Below are 18,918 nucleotides of genomic sequence, written 5' to 3' on the forward strand. Positions count from 1 at the left end.
GTAAGGGCTTAAAAGCAGCAAATTATTTCTGCTTGGGTGATCTGAAATCTGTTTATGAACTTCAAAGAGCCAAAATGCCCTTGAGAATAGTTTACAGGTGGAGAAGTAAACAAAATTTCATTGTTGATTTGAATTGTTCAGATGTGATCACATTGCCCATTGTTTTGTTTATTTTCCTTTTCTAATTACCCACCTACCTATCTTCATCTATCTAATTTAATCAAAGTAACATAAACATTATTAAAAAATAATATGTGCATAAGGTCTTATAATAAAAGCAACAGATCATTCCTCCATCTCTAGTTCTACACCATGAGATAACTACTTTTTCCTTTTTCTGTTCTTCGGGTGTCTTTTTTTTATGAGTATTTTATTAATTGGTCAGATTAGTGGAACTCTTAGAAACTATAGTCGAAAACGAGACATATTGCTTTGCATTCCCAATAGCCTAAATGTTCTCAGATTCATAACGATGATTATATTAGAATTAAGCAAAGAGTATGTTAGTTTGCTAGGGCTACCACAGCCAGTACCACAGACTGCGTGACTTAAGCAACAGAAGTTTATTTATTTATTTTATTATTTGTTTTTCAGAAACATATTTATCACAGTTTTGGAAGCTAGATATCCTAGGTCAAAGTGTCAGTGAGGTTGGTTTCTTCTGGGGGCTAAAAGGGAGGGAAGTATTCTAGGTCTCTCTCTTTGGCATTTGGATAACTATCTTTTCCCTGTGTCTTCATATTGTTTTCACCCTGTTCATGTTTGATTCCCAATTCCCTCTTCAAGGATGCCAGTCATTGGATTAAGGCCCACTCAAGTAATCTCATTATAACTTAATTACCTGTTTAAAGACCCCAACTCAAATACAGTCACATTCTGAGGTCCTGGGGATTAGGACTTCAACATTAATTTTTGAGAAAATATAATTCAGACTGTAACACAGAGAGAGTATACTTGATAAATACCAGTTTAGAGGATATGTATTTCATTGCTTTGAAACAATTGGTTCCAAAACTTCTTACAAGTTTACAATTTTGTTACAAATCTTTGGAATATCATAAAAGCAATATAAGTGATTCCTAGCTTTATAAGCCTAGAGAATTCTGTTGGATTATTAATTTCATAAATTATAAAAAGTATGTATTTTACCACAGCATGGATTTTTTTTCCCTGATTCATCATTTCACCAATAAAGTTAGATTTTTTGAAGGAGGACACTTATTTTATCCCCAAAATACCTTTATATAGAATAGAAACTCAAGATGTGTACACTACATCTTCTTTATCCATTCATCAGTTGATGGATACTTAGGCTATTTCAATAATTTGTCTATTGTAGATAATGCTGCTATAAACATCAGGGTGCATGTATCCCTCTGAATTAGAATTTTTGTATTCTTGGATATATACCTAGGAGTGCAATTGCTGGATCATAGGGTAGTTCCATTTTTAACTTTTTGAAGAACCTCCATACTGTTTTCCAGAGTGGCTGCAGCAGTTTGCATTCCCACCACAGTGCAAGAGGGTTTCCTTTTCTCCACATTCTCACCAACATCTGTGATTTCTTGTGTTGTTAATTTTAGCCTATTTGACAAGGGTAAGGTGCTATCTCCTTGTAGTTTTGATTTGCATTTCCCTGATGATGAATGATGTTGACTATATTTTCATGTGTCTTTTGGTCATCTAGATGTCTTCTTTGGAAAAATGTCCATTCATGTCTTATGCCCATTTTTTAACTGGATTATTCAGTTTTTGGGGTGCTGAGTTTTATAAGCTCTTTATATACCTTAGATGCTAACCCTTTAACAGGTATGTCATTTGCAAATATCTTCTCCCATTCCATAGGTTGCCTTTTAGTTTGTTGATGGTTTCCTTAACTGTGTGCTTTTTATTTTCATGTAGCCCCAATAGTTATTTTTGCTTTTATTTCTGTTGCCTAAGGAGACATATCTAGAAAAATGTTGCTACAGCCAACATCAAAGTAGTTACTGTCTCTGCTCTCTTGTAGGATTTTTATGGTTTCAGTTCTCACAATTAGTCTTTAATCCACTTTGAATTTATTTTTGTGTATAGTGTAAGAAAGTGGTCCAGTTTCATTCTTTTGCATGTTGCTGTCCAGTTTTCCCAATACCATTTGCTCAAGAGACATTCTTTTTCCCATTGGATATTCTTTCTTGATTTTTTGAAGATTAACTGACCATATAGTTATGGATACATTTCTGGGTTTTCTATTATGTTCTATTGATCTATGTGTCTATTTTTGTGCTAGTCTTATGCTGTTTTGATGATTACAGTTTGTAATATCACTTGAAGTCCAGAACTGTGATGCCTCCTCTGCTGAATAAAATTTAAAAAAAAATTTTATTTAAATCCAAGTGAGTTAACATACAGTATAATAATGGTTTCAGGAATATCTACTGAATAGTATTTAATTGAAAGCCCTTTAAGATATCTGACAATTTATTCCTCACTTATATCCGTTTTAAGTCAGAACTAATTAAATATATTATACTTGCAGTATATAAATTTACACAATTTCTTCAATACCTACCATCACAATATGCTGTTTTATTCACTAATGTTTTCCTGCATCTGTTTTTTTCCCCTGAATTGATGGAAAGGCCTCTACCATCAGAATCCTTTGTTGTGCAACTACTGATATCACCTTGTCACCTAATGTGATCTTTTCACTGCATCTATTGCATTTTAACCAAATATGTAGAATATCCTACTGTTTCTTTCACAATTTGATTGTTAACCAAAATCACTTTCTGAAAAACTCAACATTTGTTTAAGGGCCACTTCACCAATGCCTACACTGGAGGTCTATGAAATTCCACTGAAGATCTCATCTTTTCCTGTTTGGAAGTCTAAGATCAAAGCAGGGAACAGAACTCATTCTATGAAGCCAGCATTACTTTGATTCACAAACCAGACAGAGACCCAGCAAAAAAAGAGAACTACAGGCCAATATCCCTGATGAATATGGATGCAAACATTCTCAATAAGATACTAGCAAATAGAATTCAACAGTATATAAAAAGAATTATTCCCCATGATCAAGTGGGATTCATTCCTGGGATGCAGGGCTGGTTCAATATTCGCAAATCAATAAATGTGATACGTCACATTAATAAAAGAAAAGAACCATATGATCCTGTCAATTATTGCAGAAAAAGCACTTGACAAAATACAGCATCCTTTCTTAATAAAGACCCTCTAGAAAGTTGGGATAGAAGGAACATAGCTAAACATCATAAAAGCCATTTATGAGAAGCCCACAGCTAATATCATCCTCAATGGGGAAAAACCGAGAGCTTTCCCCCTGAGATCAGGAACACGACAGAGGATGTCCACTCTCACCGCTGTTGTTTAACATAGTGTTGGAAGTTCTAGCATCAGCAATCAGACAACAAAAAAATCAAAGGCATCAAAATTGGCAAAGATGAAGTCAAGCTTTCATTTTTTGCAGATGACATGATACTATACATGGAAAACCCAACAGACTCCACCAAGAGTCTGCTAGAACTGATACATGAATTCAGCAAAGTCGCAGGATACAAAATTAATGTACAGAAATAAGTTGCATTTTTATACACCAATAATGAAGTAACAGAAAGACAAATAAAGAAACTGATCCCATTCACAATTGCACCAAGAATCATAAAATACCTACGAATAAACCTAACCAAAGATGTAAAAGATCTGTATGTTGAAAACTATAGAAAGCTTATGAAGGAAATTGAAGAAGATATAAAGAAATGGAAAAATATTCTGTGCTCATGGATGGGAAGAATAGATATTGTTAAAATGTCAATACTACCCAAAGCAATCTACACATTCAATGAAATCCCAATCATAATTGCACCAGCATTCTTCTCGAAGCTAGAACAAGCAATCCTAAAATTTGTATGGAACCACAAAAGACCCCGAACAGCCAAAGTAATATTGAAGAAGACCAAAGCAGGAGGCATCACAATCGCAGACTTTAGCCTCTACTACAAAGCTGTAATCATCAAGACAGCATGGTATTGGCACAAAAACAGACACACAGACCCATGGGATAGAATAGCGACTCCAGAATTGGACCCACAAATGTATGGCCAACTGATCTTTGACAAAGCAGGAAAGACTATCCAATGAAAAAAAAAGACAGTCTCTTTAACAAATGGTGCTGGGAGAACTGGACAGCAACATGCAGAAGAAGGAAACTAGACCACTTTCTTACACCACTCACAAAAATAAACTCAAGATGGATGAAGGACCTGAATGTGAGACAGGAAACCATCAAAACCCTAGAGGAGAAAGCAGGGAAAAACCTCTCTGACCTCAGCTGCAGCAATTTCTTACTGGGCACATCTCCAAAGGCAAGGGAATTAAAAGCAAAAATGAACTATTAGGACTACATCAAGATAAAAAGCTTCTGCACTGCAAAGGAAACAATCAACAAAACTAAAAGGCAACCGACGGAATGGGAAAAGATCTTTGCAAATGACATATCGGACAAAGGGCTAGTATCCAAAACCGATAAAGAACTCACCAAACTCCACACCCAAAAAACACAAATAATCCAGTGAAGAAATGGGCAGAAAACATGAATACCCACTTTTTTAAAGAAGACATCCAGATGGCCAATAGGCACATGAAAAGATGCTCAACGTCACTCCTCATCAAGGAAATACAAATCAAAACCACACCGAGATACCACCTCACGCCAGTCAGAGTGGCTAAAATGAACAAATCAGGAGACTATAGATGCTGGAGAGGATGTGGAGAAACGGTAACCCTCTTGCACTGTTGGTGGGAATGCAAACTGGTGTAGCCACTCTGGAAAACAGTGTGGAGGTTCCTCAAAAAATTAAAAATAGATCTACCCTATGACCCAGCAATAGCACTGCTAGGAATTTACCCAAGTGATACAGGAGTGCTGATGCATAGGGGCACTTGTACCCCAATGTTTAGAGCAGCACTTTCAACAATAGACAAATTATGGAAAGAACCTAAATGTCCATCAACTGACAGATGTATAAAGAAGATGTGGTTGATATATACAATGGAATACTACTTGACAATGAGAAAGAATGAAATCTGGCCATTTGTAGCAATGTGGATGGAACTGGATAGTATTATGCTAAGTGAAATAAGTCAGGCACAGAAAGACAGATACTATATGTTTTCACTCTTATGTGGATCCTGAGAAACGTAACAGAAGATCAGCAGGGAGGGGAAGGGGGGAAGAAAAAAAAAGTTACAGAGAGGGAAGAAGGCAAGCCGTATGATACTCTTAACTACTGAGAACAAACTGAGGGTTGATGGGGGTGGGGGAGAGGGGAAAGTGCATGATGGGCATTGAGGAGGGCACCTGTTGGGGTGAGCACTGGGTGTTGTATGGAAACCAACCTGACAATAAATTATATATATAAAAATAAAATAAAATAAAATAAAACAAAATAAAATAATAATAATAATAATAATAATAAAGTACATATGGAGATTTAAAAAAAGCAGGGAATAGAAGAGGAAGGTAGGACTCATAGTCCCTAGCATAGCCATGGAACTCTCATTTCCGTCTTGGTACTGACATATCTACTAGATGCATGGATATCCCTTTACAGCATTTTGATTATTATGATATGGAGAGTTATCCCATTGGGGGGATGAAGAACTGAGATAACTACTGGTGGTCTGCACACTTTTATTCTATATGCCATCCAACAATAGCAATAAGATCATTGAAATGACTACTTTTCATCATAAACTAAGTTTTACTTCAAATTAATCTCCTGGTATACTAGGTTTAAACATACAAGTATCTATGAACAACCAATATTTTTTAAGTTATTTTATTTATTCTGAGAGAGAGAGAGCGGGGGGGGGGGAGGAGGGGAGGAATTCCAAGCAGGTTCTGGAATAACAGTGCGGAACCCGATGTGGGGTTAGATCTCAGGAATTGTGAGACCGTGACCTGAGCAGAAACCAAGAGTTGGATGCTTAACTGACTGAGCCACCCAGAGGCACCATGAACAACCAATTCTTTGTGTCAATAGGTTCTTCTTTACCAATATCTCAAAGACCCAGTTGGACAGTCAGTATTCAATGTCCTCTTACAATACACAATGTTGTCATGAGTATTACACTACTTGTCTATTTACTTCAACTGGGTATTTCCTTCTCCTGCCTTTTTTCTCCTCCTCTCAAAAGGTATGTATAATATATAATATATAATAAATAATATATAATATTACATATTTATATATATATTATTTATACATATATAATATGTATATATACATATTACATATGTAATATTATATTATTACATACATATACATAATATATATATTATATATATATGTATTTTATATATATATATATAATATATATATAGTGATGTTGAGCATCCTTTCATGTGTATATTGGCCATCTGTATATCTTCTTTAGAGAAATATCTGTTCATGTCTTCTGCTCTTTTTTAAATTGGATTATTTGTTTCTTTGGTGTGAAGGTGTATAAGGTCTTTATATATTTTGGACACTCTTTATTGGATATTTGCAAATATCTTCTCCCTTCTTTTTTGCTTCTGTTATACCTTGTGTCATACACACATCTCCATTTTATTACTTCTTATTTTACAACCATTTTTAGATGTTTTTCCTTTCAGAGTGTAAGAAGTTCCACCAAGCAGAGACTATCCTCTGGACACTTTCATATCCCTTGTGTCTGAATCAGTGCTCAGTATATTCTAGTTATTCCATGAATGTTTGCTGAATGAATTATGAGAGGATGATGGTTTAGACCATCATCCTGGATTAGCTCTGGATTAAGAGTAAAGAGGTTCTCTGTGGTAGAGGCAGAACGTAAGAAGTGGAGAAAACCTCCTTGAAGGAACAGAAATGTTATGGCTTCATTACTTTTTTTTTTTTTTTTTTTTTTTTTATCAGTTTTCATTGTCTGCATCACTTTGTTTTAGGCTGGGAGTGAGGTAGACTAGGAGAAATATGCATAAAATACTGTAATGGTGTATTTCACAACAATTGGTGTTTTAGAGTCAGTGAATATGGTTTAGAAATGGCACAGAGTAATATTACATACATGTTATTATACACATGCAGATGGTCATAAGAAAAAGAATCATGATTAGCAAATCGTATCAAATTCCTCCTGGGACTAGTAATTAGTTTCAGCATAGTATTATCCATCATATCAATGTTGTTTGCTTTAATCTTATTGAGTTTTAAGTTTTATTTTAAGTTTACAAATAGGTTTTAGTTTTATAGATATATAAAAGATATAAGCAACCAAAGTTTATATATCTAGTCTCAGGCTTGAACATATTTCTGCATCATTCCTATAAAATCATTCAAATCGCTGCTGAAGGATCTATAATAAAGTTTCTACTTAATAGAAATTAAGTTTAAGAAATGCTAACTTCCTTTGAAGGAACTTTATTGATGGGATTTCAGACACTGCCTTTGGAAGATGATTTTGGATATGGAAGACTTTCTAGCAGTTCTCAAATTACAGTCTTCTCTGCCTCTGGGAGGGGGCATTAGTTGAAACTGTCTTTTTGTCTGACAGACTACTGGAAACAAACTAAAGCTATATTTCTTCCTACATCTGCTAAAGAAAGTAACATTTAAATAATTCTCTGAGATCCCTCTGAATTAAATGCAGTCTATTACATTATTTCAATAAGAGAAACTACTAAGTTATAAAAAGAACAATTAGTTTATAGTAGGTAACCTCAAACAATAAGATGAAACAACCAGAAGTTGTTTTTTTCCCCCCAGGGTTTGTGGGGGGAGTTCTATTTTTGGAGAAGATAATAAACTGATAATAAGCCTGAACACTGGCCAATTCCTGAAGAATTCACTATGCTGAACACATTATATTCAGTAAGGCAGGAAAGCAGATAATTTAGGAGCATTTTTTTCAACTGTAAGACTTTAGAGGAAAAAGCACTGGGCATGTTGTCAGGTTACCTGTGAACCCAGTTTTGGTTCTCATCTATAAAATGGAAGCTAGAGTAACAGGCTCTTAAGGATTTGGGGACAACTCACAAGCAATGGAACATGACGACATATAAAAAGTATTTGTGTAAATTAAGTGCTCCACAAATATTTGTTAATTAATCGAATAAAATAAGTTGCGTTTCTGGAGAGCACTAAAATTTAAAATACTCTGCTAACTAACGTGCATAATTTTATGCAGCAGTAAACATTTGATCTCTTCCTGTGTTTCAGGTGCTTGTCTTGCTGCTATGGGGTGTGCAGAGATGACCAACACATGGTGACCACTCGGGACACATTCACATTCTTGAGAGAGAGAAGATGTATAAACAATTACAGTTCAACTTGTGAAATGGAAGTGAGTAACATTATATTAGCACCAGAGAGCAGGTGACTGAGTATCTAGGTGTGGGTGGACAGTAAATAGAGAGGAGTTAATGCTCATGATAGGACAAGGAATTCACTGAGCAGACATAAAAAGGTGGGCATTCTAGACACAGAAATGGCATCCAATTAATTAAGGTATTACAGTAAGTTACAGTTAATATGGCCAGCATAGTGCCCTTAGTAGCCATGTAACAAAGATTTCTTAAACTACTGTTTAATATTAACAATAAATATGAAGTATATAAACAATTTTTTTTATACGAAGTATGTCATAGTCCATATATCATTTACAAAAGGGACCAAAGACAGTGATTTTATATTCTTTCATTTATGAAGGGTTAGCAAAACCTAAGTTCAAAAAAAAATTAAAAGAAACTTCCAAATATATTCATTTTTTCTTGAGTTGATGACATTGAATATTTAATGATCTTATAAAGTAGATTTATAGCAATGTATACTTAGAGGAAATTTTACATCATACAATATGTATAACACACTAGAAATATTTGCCAACGTGATTTTATGTGATGACAAATTTAGAGTATTTAGATTTTTTTCAGTCACCTGCAGGTGTAACGTGACTAGATGTAATGCAGCTCAGGTAATACGAAGAATTTCTAAAACTAAAGTGATTTTAAATATAGTGTTTCATTTAGAAATATTCTATGTTTCTCTGATTATAACATTTGCATTGCTTTTAATTTATAATTAAAATGCATGAACAGCAAATGTAACAGATATTAAGGGTAAAAATGCCTTCAGGAAATTGTTAATAACTAGTGGCATCTGTGACTAATGAATGCTATATTGGTTTAGACTGTGACTAATAGAATAAATGTTTTAAAAAAAATCCTTATGTTAGTATTTTATAAACAGTAATCAGGTCGTGATGAATCTGTTACGTGAATATGGACGGGGTAACTATGTGAAGTTTCCTCATTCTTATTTACATTATTTTGAAAAGTTGATTAGTCTGCTGCAGTATTTGTTTCCAATTATGGACTATCATTGTTCATTTATTTTTATCATCTAGTGAGCTAACTGAAAGCACTTCAGTTAATTAAACATCATGATCTACTGTTATATAAGGAGATTAACAGTATGATTCGTAAAGAAGATTGTCTATATACAATCAGGTCTCTAGTTAAGCCACTTTTAACTTTTTTTTCTATATTCTAAATTTATAGATAATCTGAACCTAATGTTCCGGGAATTTTTGAGCTATTATAGGATGTTCTTATTTCTAATAAAAAAGTACATCCAACTAGTGAAAGTGGTTTTTGGTTTATGAATAACAGCTGTTGGTTACCTCAGTAATAAAAACCAACGCATGTACAAGGCAAATATATTAATCTTTGACCCAACATGAGAACATTATTACTTTTTAACACTCAAATTTACCAATGGTGAAAACTTTGTTGATCTCGCAGGTTGAGAGATGAATGTAATATATAGCAGTTGAAAATCTTAGGAGAAATATTATTAGTTCTTTATTTAGAAGACAGAATCCATTTCATCCTTGGGTTTTAGCCTCATGGTTCCTACAGTCTGCTGGATGTTTAATTTGGAATGTCTTGTAATTGCTTTATGATGAACCTGCTTAAAAACAAATTTATCTTCTTTAGTATCAATCTAGTAGCTCCTTCTGACTTGCTGTTTTTGCTGGAGTAATTAGCACTCCTTTAATTCCTCCCTTATACTTATTATATGAATTAGTTGCTTGTTTCTTGGATTCATTCTTTAAAATATCTGCTCCTTATTCTTTTGTTCAATCTCATTTCACCACCATATCTAAATACTTAGAGAATGCTTTACTATTGTAATAACTTCTGGGTTGGCCTGAAGAAGCTGTGAGCAAGGCATTTGGAGTCCAGATGCCTAGCTTGCATGTGGGAGATAGAAATCCATCCCTGAAAGGAGTTCAGCAGAGCAGTTGTTTTGAGTAATGTTGTCCATATTTTTCTGTAATATCAAAGAGGTCCTGGTTTCATTGAATGTAAGTTCTGAGATTGATTTATAAATATCTCTAATGTTGAATTTCCCAATGTACTTGTTGGAAAATTTTTTAAAAAGTGACTTATTTTGAAACAATTTAAAATTTACAGAAAAGTTACAAAAACTCTGTAAAGAAATCAGTGTCTGCTTCATGAAGATTCCACAGTAGGATCACATTTCATATTTTACCACATTTGTTCCCTCTCTCACTGTCTCTCTGTACATACACTAATTATCATTAGTCATTTCCTGAACCATTTGAGAGCAAGCTGCAAACATGATGTGCCATCATTCTTAAGTATTCCAATGTGCGTTTCTCAAACAAGGACACTCTCTGATATGACCGCCATTCAAACCTCCAAGTCAGGGACTCAACATTGATATAACACTGCCATTCAATCCACAGTCTCTTTAAATTTTCTCAGCCACATCACTTTTCCCTTTCTGATCCAGGATTCAATACCGAATCACGTATTGCATTTAATTGTCATGACTCTTTCAGTGTCTTTTAGTCTGGAATGAGTCCTCTGTCTTTTCCTGTCTTTCATAACCTTGACAGTTTAAAAAAGTACCAGCCTATCTTTCCATAAGATGACATTGTCTATTTTATACATCCTTGTCAAATTAATATTTCTGAAAAGTTTAATCAAATCTCTCAGATAATACAAGTCTAATTCCTTATGGTTACTGGTGAGTTTGGAGGTCAAGAAGTTTCCAAATATTGTTTTGTCACTTCTATATCATTTTATTAGATATTGCCGCATACTATGCTTGTGATCATTTATTTGTTGATTCATGGGTTCATTTATTCAGTAATTAGATAATTTATTAAGCATAATAGAGACATTAAAGGCCAGTCACATTATATGCATTATTTCTCTTAATGCTCACAATTCCCTATGAGACAGGTTTCATTACTGGCCTCAATATTAAGATAAAAAATCTGAAACTTATTAAAGGAGTCAAGTAATTTGCCCAAAGTTGCAGTTAATAAACTGTAAAGGTGGGACTCTAGTACCAAAGCTATAATGCTTTGTGAACTTATCTACTGAGCACTGGAGATATAGAAATTGAGACTTCTTGTTCTATAAAAACTCACAGCTTTGTGGAGAATACGGGCATGTAGATGAATAGTATTAAGTATCTAGATGTAGGGAATATAATTCACTGATTTTGAGTCCTGGCAGTGCTTTGTAATACATAGGCATCCAATATGTCCTGTTAAACAAATAAATGTATTAATGCATAAGGGTTAAAAAACACCCTGATTAATGAATTATACCTAAGATTTGCAAATGTATTTTAAGTCTATTTTAATTTGAATATTCAGTGAAAATAGCCTACATTGAAAACTGTATGTAATTTTAAAACAATTGATACTTTTACAAGTGGTTGCAAACTCTGTATAGTCAAATATAGAAAATTTTGATAGTTACTGGTAAATCTGTATGATAAATTATTAAATGAATCTTCTTGTGGGGGCCTATATTACCTGAGTTAAATTGCTGCACTTAATTCATAACACACTTTCTAAATTCTCCACCTCACTCTATTTCTATAATGTACTACCAGCTATGCAATTTCACTTATGTAAAGTTTCTGTTATTCCCATTCCTGATTTCACAGAATAATTGTAACTAAAGTATTTACAAATGTGAACTAGTCCATTTCTCTGTACCTAAGTGGTGTCCCAGAAAGGAATTTACTTGGATTATTATGGAAATCTGTAAAATGAGCTCACTTTGTCTTCTTAACATTTTGATATTTAATATATTTATTATTTGAATAAATTTAAAATGTCAACATGAGTCATTAGAAAGAGGCATAGTTACTTACCAGGGAAAATGGAGTATTTGAAATTAGAGAATGTGAACTAAAGATTCAATTCCAGCACTTAACTGTGTGGATTTTAGCAACTCACAGCTTACATGTTAAAAAGAGATAAGCATGACTCCTTTATAGTATCCCCTTCCATAAAAATCTTTCTATATTTAATTAAAAGATTAAATGATCTATAACTTGTGATAATGATCTATAACTTTGAAAGTATTTGACAACAGAACTTTTAATGATAATTATAAATAATAGGATAAAAACAAATATTAGCACATTCTGAGCACCTTACAACAGGAATGTTAAAAATAGTTTATGTTGAGATAGATATACATATATATATGTATATCTATCTCACATTAACCCTTGTTATAATACAACAGGATAACTATTTTAACATTATTTTCATCAAGATTTATTTAGTATTTATTATAGAGGACCAGTAACTTATTCTGTAAACACATATTGAGCCCACAATGAAATAGCACTGCCTACTCACCAGAATTGTTATGGAGCAATGGACACTCTTACACATTACTGATCGAGGTATAAATATTACACCAACTTTGGAAAACAGTTTGCCAGTTTCTAATGTAGCTAAACACGTATCTACTCTGTGGCTCCACAGTTCCACTCTAGAAACAGACCCAAGAGAAATGAATGCTTATGTCCACATAAAGACTTGTATGGTAATGTTTATAGCAGCTTTATTCATAATTAGCTCAAAACTGGAAACAACCCAAATGTTGATTATCAAGAAGATAGCTAAAATTATACAACTTAAAACAATCTACCCATTTAATGTAATTCCTATCAAAATACTGATAGCATTTTTCACAGAGCTAGAATAAACAATCCTAAAATTTCTATGGAATCATAAAAGACCCCAAAATATCCAAAGCAACCTTGAAAAAGAATAGAAAAACTAGAGGCATCACATTTCCAGATTTCAAGTGATATTACAGAGCCGTAGTCATCAAAACATATCATACTGGTAGAAAAATAGACACATAGATCAATAGAACAAGATAGAAAACCCAGAAATAAACCCATAACTATATGGACAATTAATCTTCCATAAAGCAGAAAAGAATATCCAATGAGAAAAAGAGTGTCTCTTGAACAAATGGTGCTGGGAAAACTAGACAGCAGCATGCAAAAGAATGAAACTGGACCACTTTTCTTATACCATGCACAAAAATAAATTCAAAGTGGATTAAAGACCTGATTGTGAGACCTGAAACCATAAAAGATCTTACAAGAGAGCACAGGCAGTAACTTCTTTAACATTGGTTGTATCAATATTTTTTCTAGATGTATCTCCATAAGCAAGGCAAATAAAAGCAAAAATAAACTACTGGAATTACACAAAAATAAAAAGTTTCTGCAAAGTTAAGGAAACAATCAACACAACCAACAGGCAACCTATGGAATGGGAGAAGTTATTTATAAATGACATATCTGGTAAAGGGTTAGCATCTAAAATAAAGAACTAATAAAACTCAACATCCTAAAAACCAAATAATTCAGTTAAAAAATGGGCAGAAGACATGAATAGACATTTTTCCAAAGAAGACATCCAGATGGCCAAAAGACACATGAAAAGATACTCAACATCATTTATCATCAGGGAAATGCATATCAAAACTACAAGGAGATAGCACCTCGCCCCTGTCAGAATGGCTAAAATTAACAACACAAGAAATCACAGGTGTTGTGAGAATGTGGAGAAAAGAGAACCCTCTTGCACCGTTGGAGGGAATGCAAACTGGTGTAGCAACTCTGGAAAACAGTATGGAGGTTCCTCAGAAAGTTAAAAATGGAACTACCCTATGATCCAGCAATTGCACTACTAGGTATATACCCAAAGAATACAAAAATTATAATTCCAAGGGATACATGCACTCCAATGTTTATAGCAGCGAGATTATGGAAACATCCCAAAAGTCCTTCTAGTGATGAATGTATAAAGAAAATGTGATATATATATATATATATATATATATATATATATATATATATCCAGACATATAATAGAATATTACTCAGAAATAAAAAAGAATGAAATCTTGCCATTTGCCATAACATGGATGGAGCTAGAGAGTAAATGCTAAGTGAAATAAGTCAGGCAGAGAAAAATAAATACCATGTGGTTTCACTCACGTGGAATTTAAGACACAAAACAAATGATCATAGGGAAAAAGAGAGAGAGAGAGGGAAACCAAGAAACAGACTCTTAACTACAGAGAACACACTGATCATTACCAGACTGTAGGTTGGTGGGAGGATGGGTTATACAGGTGATGGGAACAAAGGAGTACGCTTGTGATGAGCACCAGGTATTGTATGGAAGTGTTGGATCACTATATTGTAAACTTGAAACTAATACTACACTGTACATTAACTAACTGGAATTTAAAAAAAACTTAAAAAATAGTTAAAATGGTGTCATATTCATACAAAGGAATACCTGAAAGCAGTCAAAAGGAACAGATAACTGACACATGAAAAATTGTATTGAGGTGCACCTGGGTGGCTCGGTTGGTTGAGTGTCTGACTTTTCATTTTAGCTCAGGTCAAGATCCCAAAGTCATAGGATTGAGCCCCCCATAGGGCTCTGTGATGAGTGTGGTGACTGCTTAAGACTCTCTCTCCCTTTCCCCCTCTCCCCTGCTTGTGCATTCTCTCTCTCTAAAACAAAAACAAAAGCATTGTATTGAGAGAAAGAAGCCAGACACAAACATTTTATATGTATGAAGTGATAAAACAGAAAAAACTAATCTATGCTAATAAAATTTGGAATACCTTTTGAGGAACCTCCACACTGTTTTCCAGAGTGGCTACACCAGTTTGCATTCCCACCAACAGTGCAAGAGGGTTCCCGTTTCTCCACATCCTCTCCAGCATCTATAGTCTCCTGATTTGTTCATTTTAGCCACTCTGACTGGCGTGAGGTGGTATCTGAGTGTGGTTTTGATTTGTATTTCCCTGATGAGGAGTGACGTTGAGCATCTTTCCATGTGCCTATTGGCCATCTGGATGTCTTCTTTAAAAAAGTGGGTATTCATGTTTTCTGCCCATTTCTTCACTGGATTATTAGTGGTTTTTTGGGTGTGGAGTTTGGTGAGTTCTTTATCGGTTTTGGATACTAGCCCTTTGTCCGATATGTCATTTGCAAAGATCTTTTCCCATTCCGTCGGTTGCCTTTTAGTTTTGTTGATTGTTTCCTTTGCAGTGCAGAAGCTTTTTATCTTGATGTAGTCCTAATAGTTCATTTTTGCTTTTAATTCCCTTGCCTTTGGAGATGTGCCCAGTAAGAAATTGCTGCAGCTGAGGTCAGAGAGGTTTTTCCCTGCTTTCTCCTCTAGGGTTTTGATGGTTTCCTGTCTCACATTCAGGTCCTTCATCCATCTTGAGTTTATTTTTGTGAGCGGTGTAAGAAAGTGGTCTAGTTTCCTTCTTCTGCATGTTGCTGTCCAGTTCTCCCAGCACCATTTGTTAAAGAGACTGTCTTTTTTTTTCATTGGATAGTCTTTCCTGCTTTGTCAAAGATCAGTTGGCCATACATTTGTGGGTCCAATTCTGGAGTCGCTATTCTATCCCATGGGTCTGTGTGTCTGTTTTTGTGCCAATACCATGCTGTCTTGATGATTACAGCTTTGTAGTAGAGGCTAAAGTCTGCGATTGTGATGCCTCCTGCTTTGGTCTTCTTCAATATTACTTTGGCTGTTCGGGGTCTTTTGTGGTTCCATACAAATTTTAGGATTGCTTGTTCTAGCTTCAAGAAGAATGCTGGTGCAATTTTGATTGGGATTTCATTGAATGTGTAGATTGCTTTGGGTAGTATTGACATTTAACAAAATTTATTTTTCCCATCCATGAGCAAACAGATCTACCCTATGTTCCAGCAACAGCTCTGCTAGGAATTTACCCAAGGTATACAGGAGTGCTGATGCATAGGGGAACCTGTACCCCAATGTTTATAGAAGCACTTTCAACAATAGCCAAATTATGGAAAGAGCCTAAATGTCCATCAATTGATGAATGGATAAAGAAGTTGTGGTTTACATATACCATGGAATACTACTTGGCAATGAGAAAGAATGAAATATGGCCTTTTGTAGCAATGTGGATGGAACTGGAGAGTGTTATGCTAAGTGAAATAAGTCATACAGAGAAAGACAGATACTGTATGTTTTCACTCTTATGTGGATCTTTATAAACTTAACAGAAGACCATGAGGGAGGGAGAAGGGAGGGGGAAAAAAGTTATAGAGAGGGAAGGAGGCAAACCATAAGAGACTCTTAAAAACTGAGAATAAACTGAGGATTGATGGGGGGTGGGAGGGAGGGGATAGTGGGTGATGGGCATTGAGGAGGGCACCTGTTGGGATGAGCACTGGGTGTTGTATGGAAACCAATTTGACAATAAATTTCATATTAAAAACATAAACATTAAAAAATTTTAAAAAATGGAATATCATTGCCTCTAGGTGGTGGGGTGGGTTTGAAAGTATGGGAAGAGTTGACTGGAAAGGATCAGGAGGGAGCTTTCTGAAATGATGGAAATACTCTACGTACTATATCTTGATCTTGGTGATGCTTCCGTGTCTGTATTATATTTATTAAAATTTAATGCAGTTAACATTACTTTATGTATTTTATTATATATTAATTATAATTCAATAAAGTACTGTGAGCCATATGTATCTTGAGTGCTTTCTACTTTAAGGCATCATTCTATATCTGGATTAATCAGATAAGTCCTGGACTTGACAGGATCACATCCTAATGGAGGTGAAGAGTAAGAAAGTTGGAATAGATAGACAATTACACTAATACTATGATAGAGGTATGTACACTGTAAAGGGATAGCACAAGGGATGGAAAAATTTATTTATTTGTTGCATGATGTTTTCAGAAGTCTTCCCAGAAGCTGATTTTTGAAGGCTAAATAGACACTTGTGGGGAAATCACATACAAACGATGGAGGGGCTCATGTGCATGAGGGTGTTCAGCAGGAGCATTCTAGGCAGTGGAAAGATGATTGTAAATTTTAAGAGACTGAGCTGAATTTATTTACTTATTTATTTTATTAAAAAAAATTTTTTTTTAACGTTTATTCATTTTTGAGACAGAGAGAGACAGAGCATGAACGGGGGAGGGTCAGAGAGAGGGAGACACAGAATCCGAAACAGGCTCCAGGCTCCGAGCTGTCAGCACAGAGACCTACTCGGGGCTCGACCGCAAGATTATGACCCGAGCTGAAGTCGGCCGCTTAACCGGCTGAGCCACCCAGGCACCCCCCAAGACTGAGCTGAATTTAAATGAAGCTTGGTTTATCCTTTAGAATTTGCTCTTTTGCACTGTTTTATGTTTGTTTTTTGGTCAAATTAAAGAAAACAGCTCTCTCCCTCTGCCCCTCTTCCCCACTTGCACTCGCTCTCTGTCTAAAATAATAATAATAACTAATGCAGCTTGAATCTCTGCATTAGTTATCTACTCCTGCATTAAAAAATTACCTTAACAGTTAGTGCCTTAAAACCGCACCCACTTAATTTATCTCACAATTCTGTGGACCAGGTTGGCTGATCTCTGGGCTGTCTCATGATCCGTTGTCAGCAGGCCCAGCAGCTAATACTAGTAGCTGGTCAATTCTGAATGACCCCACTCAGTCTTGTTGTTGGTAGGATGTTGATCTAGCTTTCCTGATTTTCTTTCATTTGGCCTCTCATTCTCCACCTTGTTTAGGCTCTTTTATATGATGGTCTCAGGATACCAAGTGCAGCAAGAAATCAAGCCTCTATATGCAAGCTTTTCTCTGTCTTTTGCAACACTTTTGGTAATATTGCACTGTGCAAGTCATATGTTCAACCCAGTTTCAATAGTTATAAAGATAGGTCAGTTTGGGTCTACAATTAAATTAAACTAATTAATTAAATTTTCTTTAATGAAATGCTGAGGAATAATGAGGAAGGTCTCAAAGTTTTGTCTAACATATGCTCTATCATATGAAAAATGATTAGTTATCTATCTTGATACTTTAAAAAATAATTACATTTAAAATAAGCAAAATATAGATCACATTTTATTCTAAATTTAGGAGGAAAGAGGGAATAAAGAAAGGTTCCTATCTCAATCTAGGTAAACTGCGTGTGTGTGTGTGTGTGTGTGTGTACTTTGTTGAGGTTTAAACTTACCTAATAATGTAACATGAAAACTATACAATGATGGCAAATATTATAGCTGTGTCCCAATCATTTGGAGCTATATTTTATTATGGTTGAATCAGTATTTGAAAATTCTTTATGGACAGTTAATAAGCATTTCACATTTTTAAAGTTTTAATATTATACTGTTTTTTTTCATTTCGGATAGAAATTAAGAGCTGGAAAATTCAAACAATATATAAATTATAGATATTCAGAGCTTTCTAAGTTCTCTTCCTCCCCATCTTCATCCTCACCCTATCAACAGTTTGGTACCCTTTCCCTCAATTATTTTACATAGTTTGTTTTGGAGGGGACGGAAGAATAATAGCAACTGTGGTGTTAGAAAAATAAAAGCCATCATTCCATTTTGACCAATTTCGAGGCAATTTCCACATATTAGCACTGATTCTTAAAAAAAACTCATCAAGTCAGTTATTATTTCTGTTTTTGCCTGAGAAAAAACAGGCTAAGAGTAAATAATTT

At 34.6% G+C, this 18,918-nt stretch overlaps 1 protein-coding gene across 7 annotated transcripts in view; it reads right to left on the reverse strand.

Moving 5' to 3' along the window:
* The window catches only part of CNGB3 (cyclic nucleotide gated channel subunit beta 3), a 280,338-nt gene that overhangs the window by 164,626 nt on the left and 96,794 nt on the right, over window positions 1-18,918 (reverse strand). The gene's annotated exons all lie outside the window — the stretch shown is intronic.

Source organism: Panthera leo, chromosome F2, assembly GCF_018350215.1.
Source record: "Panthera leo isolate Ple1 chromosome F2, P.leo_Ple1_pat1.1, whole genome shotgun sequence".
Classification (NCBI taxonomy): Eukaryota; Metazoa; Chordata; class Mammalia; order Carnivora; family Felidae; genus Panthera; species Panthera leo.